The following is a 12,512-nucleotide window of genomic DNA, read 5'->3' as shown; positions in this document are numbered from 1 at the left end:
AGCAAGGCGTGCCATGGCTGTATAGGAACGTCTGAAATGGGCCGACACCTTCCTGGACTGCCTGAGAACGTCCTGGAATCCTGGGTACTTTGAGACAAAACGTTGTACTATTAAATTCAGAACATGTGCCATGCAGGGCACATGTGTTAAATTGCCCAGTCTCAGTGCTGCCAACAGATTGCTTCCATTGTCACACACCACTTTTCCGATCTTCAGTTGGTGTGGGGTCAGCCACCGATCGGCCTGTGACTGCAGAGATGACAGGAGTACAGATCCGGTATGGTTTTTGCTTTCCAGGCACGTCATCCCCAAGACAGCATAACAACGGCGTACCTGGCACGTCGAATAGCCTAGGGGGAGCTGGGGGTGCACAGGTGTGGAGGAGGAGGAGGACCCAGCAGCAGAGGACGAAGAAGAGGAAGAAGACGAGGTAGAGAGCGAAGGAGGAGTAGAGGTGGTGGCAGAACCGCGTGCAATCCGTGGCGGTGACACCAACTCCACTGTCGTTGTTGAGCCACACATTTCCTGCTTCCCAGCCATGACCAAGTTCACCCAGTGGGCAGTGTAGGTGACATACCTGCCCTGACCATGCTTGGAGGACCATGCGTCAGTAGTCATATGGACCTTTGGCCCAACACTAAGTGACAGAGATGCGGTGACTTGGCTCTGCACATGGTGGTACATGTGTGGTATTCCCTTTTTTGAAAAAAAATTGCGGCTGGGTACCTTCCACTGCGGTGTCCCAATTGCTACAAATTTGCGGAAGGCCTCAGAGTCCACCAGCTGGTATGGTAAAAGCTGGCGGGCTAAGAGTGCAGACAAGCCAGCTGTCAGACGCCGGGCAAGGGGGTGACTCGCAGACATTGGCTTCTTACGCTCAAACATGGCCCTCACAGAAACTTGGCTGGGGGCAGATGACTGGGAATGGGAACTGGTGGTCAAGGTGGAAGGCGGAGTGAAGGGTGGTTCAGACGGGTCAAGGACAGCAGAGGTAGAGCAGTAAGATGCTGGACCAGAAGGAGGGTGGCTTTTAGTTTGCCTGTTGCCTTTGTGCTTGCCGTTCATGTGCCTTCGCATAGAAGTTGTACCTATGTGGCTGTTGGGCTTCCCAAGACTCAGTTTCTGACTGCACTCATTGCAAATTACAACGCTTTTGTCAGAGGCACACACATTAAAAAAATCCCACACTGCTGACCTTTTTGAGGCTGGCAATCTGGGGGTAAAAGTAGAAGTCGGCGGCGTTGGCGGGTGCGTTGGCCGGCTGACCACAGGTGCCGATACATGTTGTTGCCCTACTGTTCCCTGCGAGCTGTCCTCCCTGCTTCTTCTAAGTCTTATTCTCCTCCTGCCTCTCTGACTCTCCGTCTCTCCATCTGAACTATCCTCCTCTTGCTCTCTTCTACTGGGCACCCACAAAACATCAATCTCCTCATCATCATTCTCCTCAGATGCATCAATTTCTTCTAACAGCTCACAGAAGGAAGCAGCAGCGGGGACCTCCTCGTCATCACTCATTATGTCCATCTCTGTTGTGTTCTCTGCCAGAATTAAATCTGGTGTAACGTCCTCATCTCCTTCATCTTCTTCTGCCAATAATGGTTGCGCATCACTCAGTTCAAGAAACTCATGTGAAAATAACTCCTCTGACTCCAGTGAAGAAGGGCGCCGGTGGTGGAGGAAGTGTTACGTGGGGTGCCCATAGCAGTGGAGGATGAGGATGTTGTGGTAAAGTTAGAAACGGTAGAGGATGGGGAGTGCTGTGTAAGCCAGTCAACTACCTCTTCAGCATTTTGGGAGTTCAGGGTCATTGCCTTTTTAAAACTGGGCAATTTCCTAGGGCCACAGGATAGCATAGCAGCACGGCCCCTAGTGCCTCTGCGTGGCGGCCTGCCTTTGCCTGGCATTATTTTTAAAACAAAAACAACAACAACTCAGGTGGTGTTTCTGGAGACGGTATTATTATTGATATTTAGACAGAATGTGAACAAGCTCACAGAGCTAGATGGGAGTTGTTTGAAAATGAAGAAGAAGAAGAACACACTGGGCAAACAAGGCCTACAAGGTCAACGTATACACTACTACAGCAGTGGATACGGAATATATTATTGCTGCCTGAAAAACGTCACTCGGGTGGTGTTTCTAGAGACGGTATTATTATTGATATTTAGACAAAATGTGAACAAGCTCACACAGCTAGATGGGAGTTGTTTGAAAATGAAGAAGAAGAAGAACACACTGGGCAAACAAGGCCTACAAGGTCAACGTATACACTACTACAGCAGTGGATACGGAATATATTATTGCTGCCTGAAAAACGTCACTCGGGTGGTGTTTCTGGAGACGGTATTATTATTGATATTTAGACAGAATGTGAACAAGCTCACAGAGCTAGATGGCAGTGGTTTGAAAATGAAGAACACACTGGGCAAATAATGCCTACAAGGTCAACGTATACACTACAGCAGTGGTGGATATGGAATATATTATTGCTGCTTGAAAAACGTCACTCAGGTGGTGTTTCTGGAGACGGTATTATTATTGATATTTAGACAGAATGTGAAAAAGCTCACACAGCTAAGTGGCAGTGGTTTGAAAATGAAGAACACACTGGGCAAATAATGCCTACAAGGTCAACGTATACACTACAGCAGTGGTGGATACGGAATATATTATTGCTGCTTGAAAAACGTCACTCAGGTGGTGTTTCTGGAGACGGTATTATTATTGATATTTAGACAGAATGTGAACAAGCTCACACAGCTAAGTGGCAGTGGTTTGAAAATGAAGAACACACTGGGCAAATAATGCCTACAAGGTCAACGTATACACTACAGCAGTGGTGGATACGGAATATATTATTGCTGCTTGAAAAACGTCACTCAGGTGGTGTTTCTGGAGACGGTATTATTATTGATATTTAGACAGAATGCGAACAAGCTCACACAGCTAAGTGGCAGTGGTTTGAAAATGAAGAACACACTGGGCAAATAATGCCTACAAGGTCAACGTATACACTACAGCAGTGGTGGATACGGAATATATTATTGCTGCTTGAAAAACGTCACTCAGGTGGTGTTTCTGGAGACGGTATTATTATTGATATTTAGACAGAATGTGAACAAGCTCACACAGCTAAGTGGCAGTGGTTTGAAAATGAAGAACACACTGGGCAAATAATGCCTGCAAGGTCAACGTATACACTACAGCAGTGGTGGATACGGAATATATTATTGCTGCTTGAAAAACGTCACTCAGGTGGTGTTTCTGGAGACGGTATTATTATTGATATTTAGACAGAATGTGAACAAGCTCACACAGCTAAGTGGCAGTGGTTTGAAAATGAAGAACACACTGGGCAAATAATGCCTACAAGGTCAACGTATACACTACAGCAGTGGTGGATACGGAATATATTATTGCTGCTTGAAAAACGTCACTCAGGTGGTGTTTCTGGAGACGGTATTATTATTGATATTTAGACAGAATGTGAACAAGCTCACACAGCTAAGTGGCAGTGGTTTGAAAATGAAGAACACACTGGGCAAATAATGCCTACAAGGTCAACGTATACACTACAGCAGTGGTGGATACGGAATATATTATTGCTGCTTGAAAAACGTCACTCAGGTGGTGTTTCTGGAGACGGTATTATTATTGATATTTAGACAGAATGTGAACAAGCTCACACAGCTAAGTGGCAGTGGTTTGAAAATGAAGAACACACTGGGCAAATAATGCCTACAAGGTCAAAGTATACACTACAGCAGTGGTGGATACGGAATATATTATTGCTGCTTGAAAAACGTCACTCAGGTGGTGTTTCTGGAGACGGTATTATTATTGATATTTAGACAGAATGTGAAAAAGCTCACACAGCTAAGTGGCAGTGGTTTGAAAATCATTACAAAGCTAGTCAAGAGGATGTTTGAAAATGAAGAACACACTGGGCAAATAATGCCTACAAGGTCAACGTATACACTACAGCAGTGGTGGATACGGAATATATTATTGCTGCTTGAAAAACGTCACTCAGGTGGTGTTTCTGGAGACGGTATTATTATTGATATTTAGACAGAATGTGAACAAGCTCACACAGCTAGATGGCCACTGGGCAAATAATGCCTGCAAGTGCACTACTATTGGTGCACTACTATGAAGAACAGCAAACAGCACTGGACACCTTAAAGAACAGTAAGATAAGTAAAATAAAAAAAAAAATTATATGTATATTAAAAAAAAAAATATTCTCGGGTTGGTGCTGCTGAACTACTAGGAGCAGCACAGTAGCACACCAGTCCCACTCCCCAACACTGCTAGACTAATAGCACTTGGCTGTTAAAGTAGCAAAGTAAAACAACAAAAAAGAAAATAAAAGCAGTCCTTACAAGGACTATTGGGTTATTACAGCAGTCAGCAGATGAGATCAGAAGAGATCAGTGCCCACAGCAGGCAGCTACATACAGAGCACTGCAGTAGAAGGTAGATTACTAGCCAGCAAAGCTACCCTAAAATGTCCCTCAAATCCCTGCAGACTTCTGTCCCTCCAATACAGAGCAGTATCAAGTAGATTACTAGCCAGCAAACTTACTATCAACTGTCCCTCAAATCAGTGAAATCACTAGCAGCTCTCTCCCTACACTAGCTCTTCCAAGCACACACAGGCAGAATGAAAAAACGCTGCAGGGCTTCAGTTTATATATGGAAGGGGAGTGGTCCAGGGGGTGTGGGGGTGGTCCAGGAGGGAGAGCTTCCTGATTGGCTGCCATGTATCTGCTGGTCTGGGGTGAGAGGTCAAAAAAAAGCGCCAGGTAAGGCGAACCCAAAATGGCGAACGTCGCGCGACGTTCGCGAACTTGCGGCGGACGCAAACAGCCGATGTTCGCGCGAACAAGTTCGCCGGCGAACAGTCCGCGACATCCCTATTCCCCACGAATAAATTAGCCGATCACTATTTAGCAAACTTTTTCAGGCTGATTAGAATAGATGTGCAAATGATGGTGCATCACCTGCTCAACATACAATACCTTATAGTTTGTAAATAAAAATTATTCATATTTCGCATGTACTGCCTCTGTGCTAAAACTAGCTTTATTACTTTTCACATGATCACTAGCTTATTAGGTTAAGTCCAATCACATTAAATTGTAGATCAGAAATTAAAGTTGCATTGTTGTCTGGGGGTAATCTTTGACTCTATCCTTCTCTGACCATATTAACAGAACTTCCAAAATCTTCTACTAACTGGCCTCCCTAACTCTCATTTAAGAGAGGAGGAATTACTGCTCGAATTCTCCTCTTCTAATTTAAGAGAGTACAAACCCCTCCACTTCTGAAGTCATTATCATGGCTTCCCATAAAACAAACAAGTTACTTTCTCATAACCTTCAAGACCCTAACCCTTTATTCCTCTGCACTCCATTACATCTCATCTCTTGTGTCTTTGTATATGTTCCTGGCTGACTCTCCTCTCAAGGGCAACCACTTGGTCGCATCCCCCACTTCTGCTGTTTCCTACCATAAACCTTTCCAACTTGCTGCTCCTTATATTTGGAATGCCATCCCTGAATTCATCTGGAGATAATCCTCCTTCAGTCTCTTTAGAAATAAACTCAAAGATTACCTCCTAAAGCACTCGCGTAGCACCTGAACTGGGAACTGGCACTTATATTGCAGTGTCATGTGTGAAGATTCTCATTCATTCAGGTCATAGATTATCTGTAGAAATAAGTAAAATCAACTGGACTTGCTGTGTTTTTTCCTTGAAGATATTTCACCAGTCATCCAACTGGCTTTCTCAATTACCAGTTTCTAATTATTCAGCTTCACCCAACATTTTCCATAAAAGCCTCTAATTGGCACATTTGTTGTGGTTGTTTCCAACACTTTCTCATTCTCAACACAAGGATCCTCCATGTTCAGTCAAATAACCAATTTCATACAATTAGTGATTGTTTCGGTTGATACAGATTCAAAACCAAATTCCCATTTTTTCCCATTTTTTTTATAAATCTATGCTCAAATTTTGCCATGTGTTTTTGTTTGCACAGGACAAAAAAAAGTGGGAAAAACTCCCAAAAATCAACTCCAATGCACTTGATGTGAGAAAAAATGTAGAGAAAAAAGCCATTTACTCCAATAGTTTTGAAAAATGTTGCAATTTTACAAATTTTTTGATGAAGCAAACAGGAATGTTTCACTTATTACTACATACAAACATAATTTTACATCCCTACATGATCACTTATACTGTCTAGCACTTATTATATTAATACAATATAGTTTTACACTTTTTAGCAGAGTAGCAATTGTTTTGACAATTTTTTGTTGCAAATAGTCTGCAAATCATCCAAGATTCCCTTTTCTTTTTTCCCTTCCTGTTTAGCTCTATTGAGACTGGCACAGGTTGACAGCAACCAGGTCTGTATAGGTTATTTATTGGCATCTATTTCAAATTTCAGTTTTTCCTGTCACTCCTTTGAAACAGATAATTACTTTATATCCTCTTGCTGAAACAGCAACATATGTGAATTATGGTTTGAGGGAATAAAACTTATTTCAGTTTTATTTGCACAAGTATCTATTTTACAAGTCACAGTTGCTAATGTTATGAAAGCAAAATGAGCTGCGTGGCAATTTTTTGATACAGTTTTAAGAACATTTTCACCAGTGGTGGAAAGCGAAAGTTTGCACCAAATCTGTACATGCTGCAATTTTTTGCTCATCACTATCCATGAAAGAATCTAAATGCTTTGGTGGTCAATCATTTCAGTAGTGAAGAAAAAAATTACACATATATATTTTTGGTAGTCTAGATTAGGGGGCTGATGTATGAATGGTCGTAACCTGGGTTTGAGCAATGAAGAACTGAGAAAGCACAAGAGAGATTTTTAAAAAAAAATAAAATATTGCGACAATAGATCAATGACATGTTTTGTTCCTGCATATTGCCCAAATCTGAGGTATGATCACTCATAAATAAGAATCAACTTATCAGAATGGAGCAAACATGTCACCCTTTATTCTGAATGGAAATCTAAGAACTTTATGCTTATTCATTGAGATAGTATACAGGAGAGTGTCTTAAATAGGAAAGGGTTTAGAAACTTAGTGCTGCCATGGAGTTATATACAAATCTGGCAACAGCAACATGGCAGTTAATGGGTGCATTCCTAAAGCATTTTAATTAAACAGAAGGTATCAATGAATAAGGACACCATGCATGAAGTTAAAGTAAAAGACTGATCTAAACAAAACTAAAAGCTGAATGAATTTTGGCATTGGAAATCATAAATTATGGATCCAGAATTCCAAAAGATTTTTTATATATACTAGTCCTGCAAAGACTAGATTCCCCATGAGCCACAGTCATCAAGTAAGGGAATACCCAAGGTTTCCATGGGTTTGTAAACTGTGAAATGAGGTGCACTATTCAGATAATGTGTACCATCTATTATATCTTAAACATGCCCATGTAAAGTTTAAAATGGGACCTATACTAAAAGCCAGCTATATACTGTATAGCAGTGATCCCCAACCAGTAGCTCGTGAGCAACATGTTGCTCTCCAACCCCTTGGATGTTGCTCCCAGTGGCCTTAAAGAAGGTGCTTATTTTTGAATTCCAGGCTTGGAGGCAAGTTTTAGTTGTATAAAAACCAGGTGTACTGCCAAACAGACCCACCTGTAGGCTGCCAGTCCACAAAGGGGCTGCCATTAGCCAATCACAACCCTTATTTGGAACCACCCAGGAACATTTTTTGTTCTTGTGTTGCTCCCCAACTCTTTTTAAATCTCAATGTTGCTCACTGGTGAAAAAGGTTGGGGACCCCTGCTGTATAGCATAGACAGTACACAGAATCAGGAATCTTTAAACAGTAGCAATTTATTGTAATTTTCTGCTTTTTCTGTTTTATCACAAATTTTGACTTAAAAAACTCAATATAGTGATTAAAATTGTTTTTTTAATACACAGCCTTGTGGTTTCCTTTTTATGTATTGTTTTCTTTGCATGGCATGTTTCCAAACTGTTTAATAAGACTTAGCTATTTAAAACGTTAGATCTTGATCAAAAGGGTTGGCATTTACAAGGAATCCTAAAGTACTAACAAGTGTGTGTTCTGTAGAAATAGCCCTTCGCATGTAAGTCCTTCTTCTTGTCAATTAAAGGTGGAAGAGCACACAACAAATGATCAAGAGCGGGCTTTGGAAAAAGATTTCTCCTTGTTTTTAATCTCAACTCTCTTACCAGAATTATCTGAGAAAATAGGTCACAATGTTGCATTTGTATGAGTTAGTATAGGGATGCTCTTGTCAAAATAGCAAGTGTTTTTGAATAAGTAAAACATTTATAATGTAGTCAATCTATAACTTATGGATAAATTAACTAAATGAGCTGACCTGTCATTTATCAGCCCAAAATACAAATAAAAGAACAAAGGTGCCTCTTGCCCCAGGCCCTCAGCATAAGGGAACAATCAATTCATTTATAAACAATAGCAGGTATAGGGCACTCTGAAAGTCACTAGCAGGTCAGACTAAAGGTATCAGTTAAAAAGTAAAAAAATCTTTATTTAGACAACCATATTCAGCTTTACGTCATTTATCAGATGATTTGGCCTGTCATTGTGGTGTACAGATTGCAAATGTTTCACTGATTTAAACCAATAAAGAAATCCATCTAATCTCACCTTAGCATCTACTGATACTCCATCCATACTCTATGAAGTGTATGGGGCAAGTACATTTTTCAGTTTGGACAGACAAAATCACATCATCCTTGAGGTGCAACACATGTCCAGACAGTTGGGTGATATGGCCAATACCAGCCAAACTGCAAAACATTTGATTTACTGGTTATTATGCCTTTGTTTCTCTAAAAATGCATTAATATAACATTAATTAACTAAACATAAAAAAGTACAAATAAAATAGTTTGTTGCATTCCCCTTTACAAAATAAGATGAAAATAAAATTGACAAGACAGCTAGCATTGGAAAATCCAAATCTAAGAGGAAACTTTAAAGCATTCACATGTCTCATGCTATGTATATTGCCAAAATATAATAGGTTTATTACTGTATGGGGTAAATTTATCAAAGAGTGAAGTTCCGCCACTAGAGTGAAATTCCGCAGCTCTCAATTCATTTCTATGGGATTTTGAAAGGCATATTTATCAATGGGTGAAAGTGAAAGTTCACCCTTTGATAAATACGCCTATAAAAACCCCATAGAAATGAATGGAGAGTGGCGGAATTTCACTCTTGTGGCGGAACTTCACTATTAACTTCACTCTTTGATAAATATACCCACATATATAGTGCAGAGGACCTTGTGTCATTGCATGAATTTTGTTGCAACAGACTAATTGCACCCCAACCTAATGCTGGTGAGCACAACTTTCCCTTTTTCACAGTAGTGAACATGTTATTTGGCAATACTTTGGGGGAAAAGAGATTGTGGCATTTTAACACTGCCTTTTGACCAAAGAACATATGAGGGTTGATTTATTACATGTAGGACGGGAGCTAAAAAACTAGTACAATACTCTTCAGCAGCACTGTATGCATGTCATGGGTGCAGGGTGCAAAGCACTTACCATGTGTGCTATATATGTACTATGGTAGTTGGGTTGGATGGAGCTGCCTTGTGATTTGATATCTGATGGACAATACAGAATGTAACTAAATGGAGGAATATGGAGAACTGTGCATATTGAATGAGCAATAATGGGTGCAATTCAGCACCCCCTGATCTAGGTCCTTGTAAATTACCCCTTATTGCTATTGCTCTTATTATTACAGATGGCTCGATCAGCTATGGTTGTCTACAAACTGCCTAGAAGAGACATTTGTATCCACCATCTACTGTATTGTTGTATGCACATTTATTATCTTTATAAAACATCTATACATTTTTAAATACTTGATCTTAATATCTCAATATCTTAATATAACTCTTCTGTTACCCATACTTCACCTTTCCTTTGCAACCTGATTTCAAGCTTCCTTTAATAATTATTGAACACATAGTACAAAATTTGTAGTCAAACCTTATAAAATAATTTCCAAGGTCCTGATGAAAGTACAGTAAGTATATATCATATATGTCCATTGTTCCCATTTATTTCTTTTCAACAGAAGGGCTTGGAATGTTGTACATGTTGTTTATTTGAATACAACAATTTTTGTTTCATTAGAGTGCAATATAATAAAGTTACATTTTCTGTGGCAGTGTACCTCTTCAAGTATTAAACCCTGATGCAATAAATTCAATATATATAGACCTTACAATGGTAATGTTTGGGCACTCCTACCACTCCTACCATATATTATTGCCATAAACTCCCTTGTCTAGAACTTGGCTGCTGCCAGGTTGAGCCATAGGAGGCAGCGTGGTTTTGGTCTGCTGGTTTATCTGCTCTGTGTTCTCTGCTAGCCTATTATAATCCAGCTAAGGTGATATCCCAATTAAGGGGCTATTTAAGACTGCCTCCTAATATACCCTGTGCTAGATTACTGAGCTCTTTTGCTCCTGAGTTCTTGTTCTGAGTTTCTGTCCAAGAAATCTGTGAGTCTGTTCGAGCCCTGACCTTGTTCCAGCCCTGACTTTGTTCCTTCATATTCTGATTCCCTGGTTTATGACTCCTGGCATGTTATTTGGATTTCTTCTTTCTTTCCACCTACCCTGTATCTGCCTGTTTTATAGTTACTCTTGTATTGTCTCTAAAAAACGTTCAAAATCATTGAGCATTAACTGACGGAAAGCATTCACATGAAAATGGAATCCAGAGAAAACTTAGGGAAAGATTAAACTAACTAGGCATCAAAATATTTATGCCACCAAATCCTTTAGCATGTTTTAAAATATTTATCCTTTTGGTTATTAATAAATGAAAACTGGTACTTTAATTTAGCAGAAGGGGAATAAAGAGACACTTTCCGAACAAAAATAAATGAATAATGAATTTTTTGGATAAGAGTTGAAATGTGTTCTTTTCAACAGAAGGTCCTTATTATAAAGAAAATCACTGGATATGGAGCAATACATTAAATTGCCTGAAACTCCCACTGAACAAGTCAAGCAAATGTTGAAGATAATTAGGCATTATATACAGAATTGTGTTTACTGAAGTTCATCTAAACACTTAAAAACAGAAAGAAAATAATTACAAATATCTATTAATGTAGGCCTATCTCCCCCCTGCTTGATATTATTACTGCTTATATTAATATGTAAAACATATGCCAAATAAAATAAGATAAGCAGCAGGTCTAAGTAATTAGTACCAATTATGTAGTTTATAATTAAAAGTGCTAGAAAAAGACAAGGGTTATTTCTATAAAAAAAATGATAGGCATATAATACCTAAAATGTTGTAGAGTTCAGAATCTAGAAGCTCAGTATGCTCTGCTTTAATAGATGCTAGTTAATGCCCATTGTAGTGAATAAAATGATATACTGTGTGTGTGTGTGTGTGTGTGTGTGGTGTGTGTGTGTGTGTGTGTGTGTGTGTGTGTGTGTGTGTGTGTGTGTGTGTGTGTGTGTGTGTGTGTGTGTGTGTGTGTGTGTGTGTGTGTGTGTGTGTGTGTGTGTGTGTGTGTGTGTGTGTGTGTGTGTGTGTGTGTGTGTGTGTGTGTGTGTGTGTGTGTGTGTGTGTGTGTGTGTGTGTGTGTGTGTATATATTTAGTTTTGATACTCTTGACATACCCTGCTGATTTCCTCCATTTGCCTCGTGCAATGTTACATTCTTCGTTAGGCTTGTGAATTTTAAAGGACAAGGAAAGTTAAACTTAGAAAAGTAAGCTAAGTTAAAAAGATGTAAGCTAGAAATGTTTTACATTATGTTTTGTCCTTCTGTACCAACCCCAGTCAATAATAGTCCTTTAGCAGTAAAGAGCTGCCCATGTATCTTTTCTGCTGATTCACTGCACATGCTCTGTGCTGCTCTCACTTACTGAGCTTAGGGGCTGACTCAAAATGTCACAGTATAAGGCTGATTAGTAATTAATATGGATAATTACTACATGACAGCACAGAAACCAGTGCAACTAGCATCAGCATTTAATAATCAGTCATGTAGCATCAGCTTATATTACAGGGAAACCTAATTTACTGCTTGATCATTTGCAACAACCCCTAAGCTTAGCTTCTCAACAGCTGCCCAGAGCCCACTAAGCATGTGAGTGTCACAGACACTTTCCAAGTTGGTGACTCCCTGTGACAAGTTTTATGTCCTGGATCATTGCTGCTATTGACAAGCTGAAACTTTAGGCTGGTGCAATAAGTTCAGTATATAAAACATGGTATTTTTAGTCCTATTCATTTTTAGGGTTTCCTTTTCCTGGAGATGAGCGATTTGTGAAAAAGGCCCAGGAGTGCGCTGCTTCTAACGGACAGATTTCCTTCTCCTTTAATTGCACCTTGTGAACCTTTAACACCTCCTCTGGAGTTTCGTTATTTTTTGTTGCAAAAAATGGTTTGCGAATGTGAAATTTTATTACATACACTGCGAATG

The sequence above is a fragment of the Xenopus laevis genome, chromosome 2L, assembly GCF_017654675.1.
Source record: "Xenopus laevis strain J_2021 chromosome 2L, Xenopus_laevis_v10.1, whole genome shotgun sequence".
In the NCBI taxonomy this organism is placed as follows: domain Eukaryota; kingdom Metazoa; phylum Chordata; class Amphibia; order Anura; family Pipidae; genus Xenopus; species Xenopus laevis.
This window is presented reverse-complemented; position numbering follows the sequence as displayed.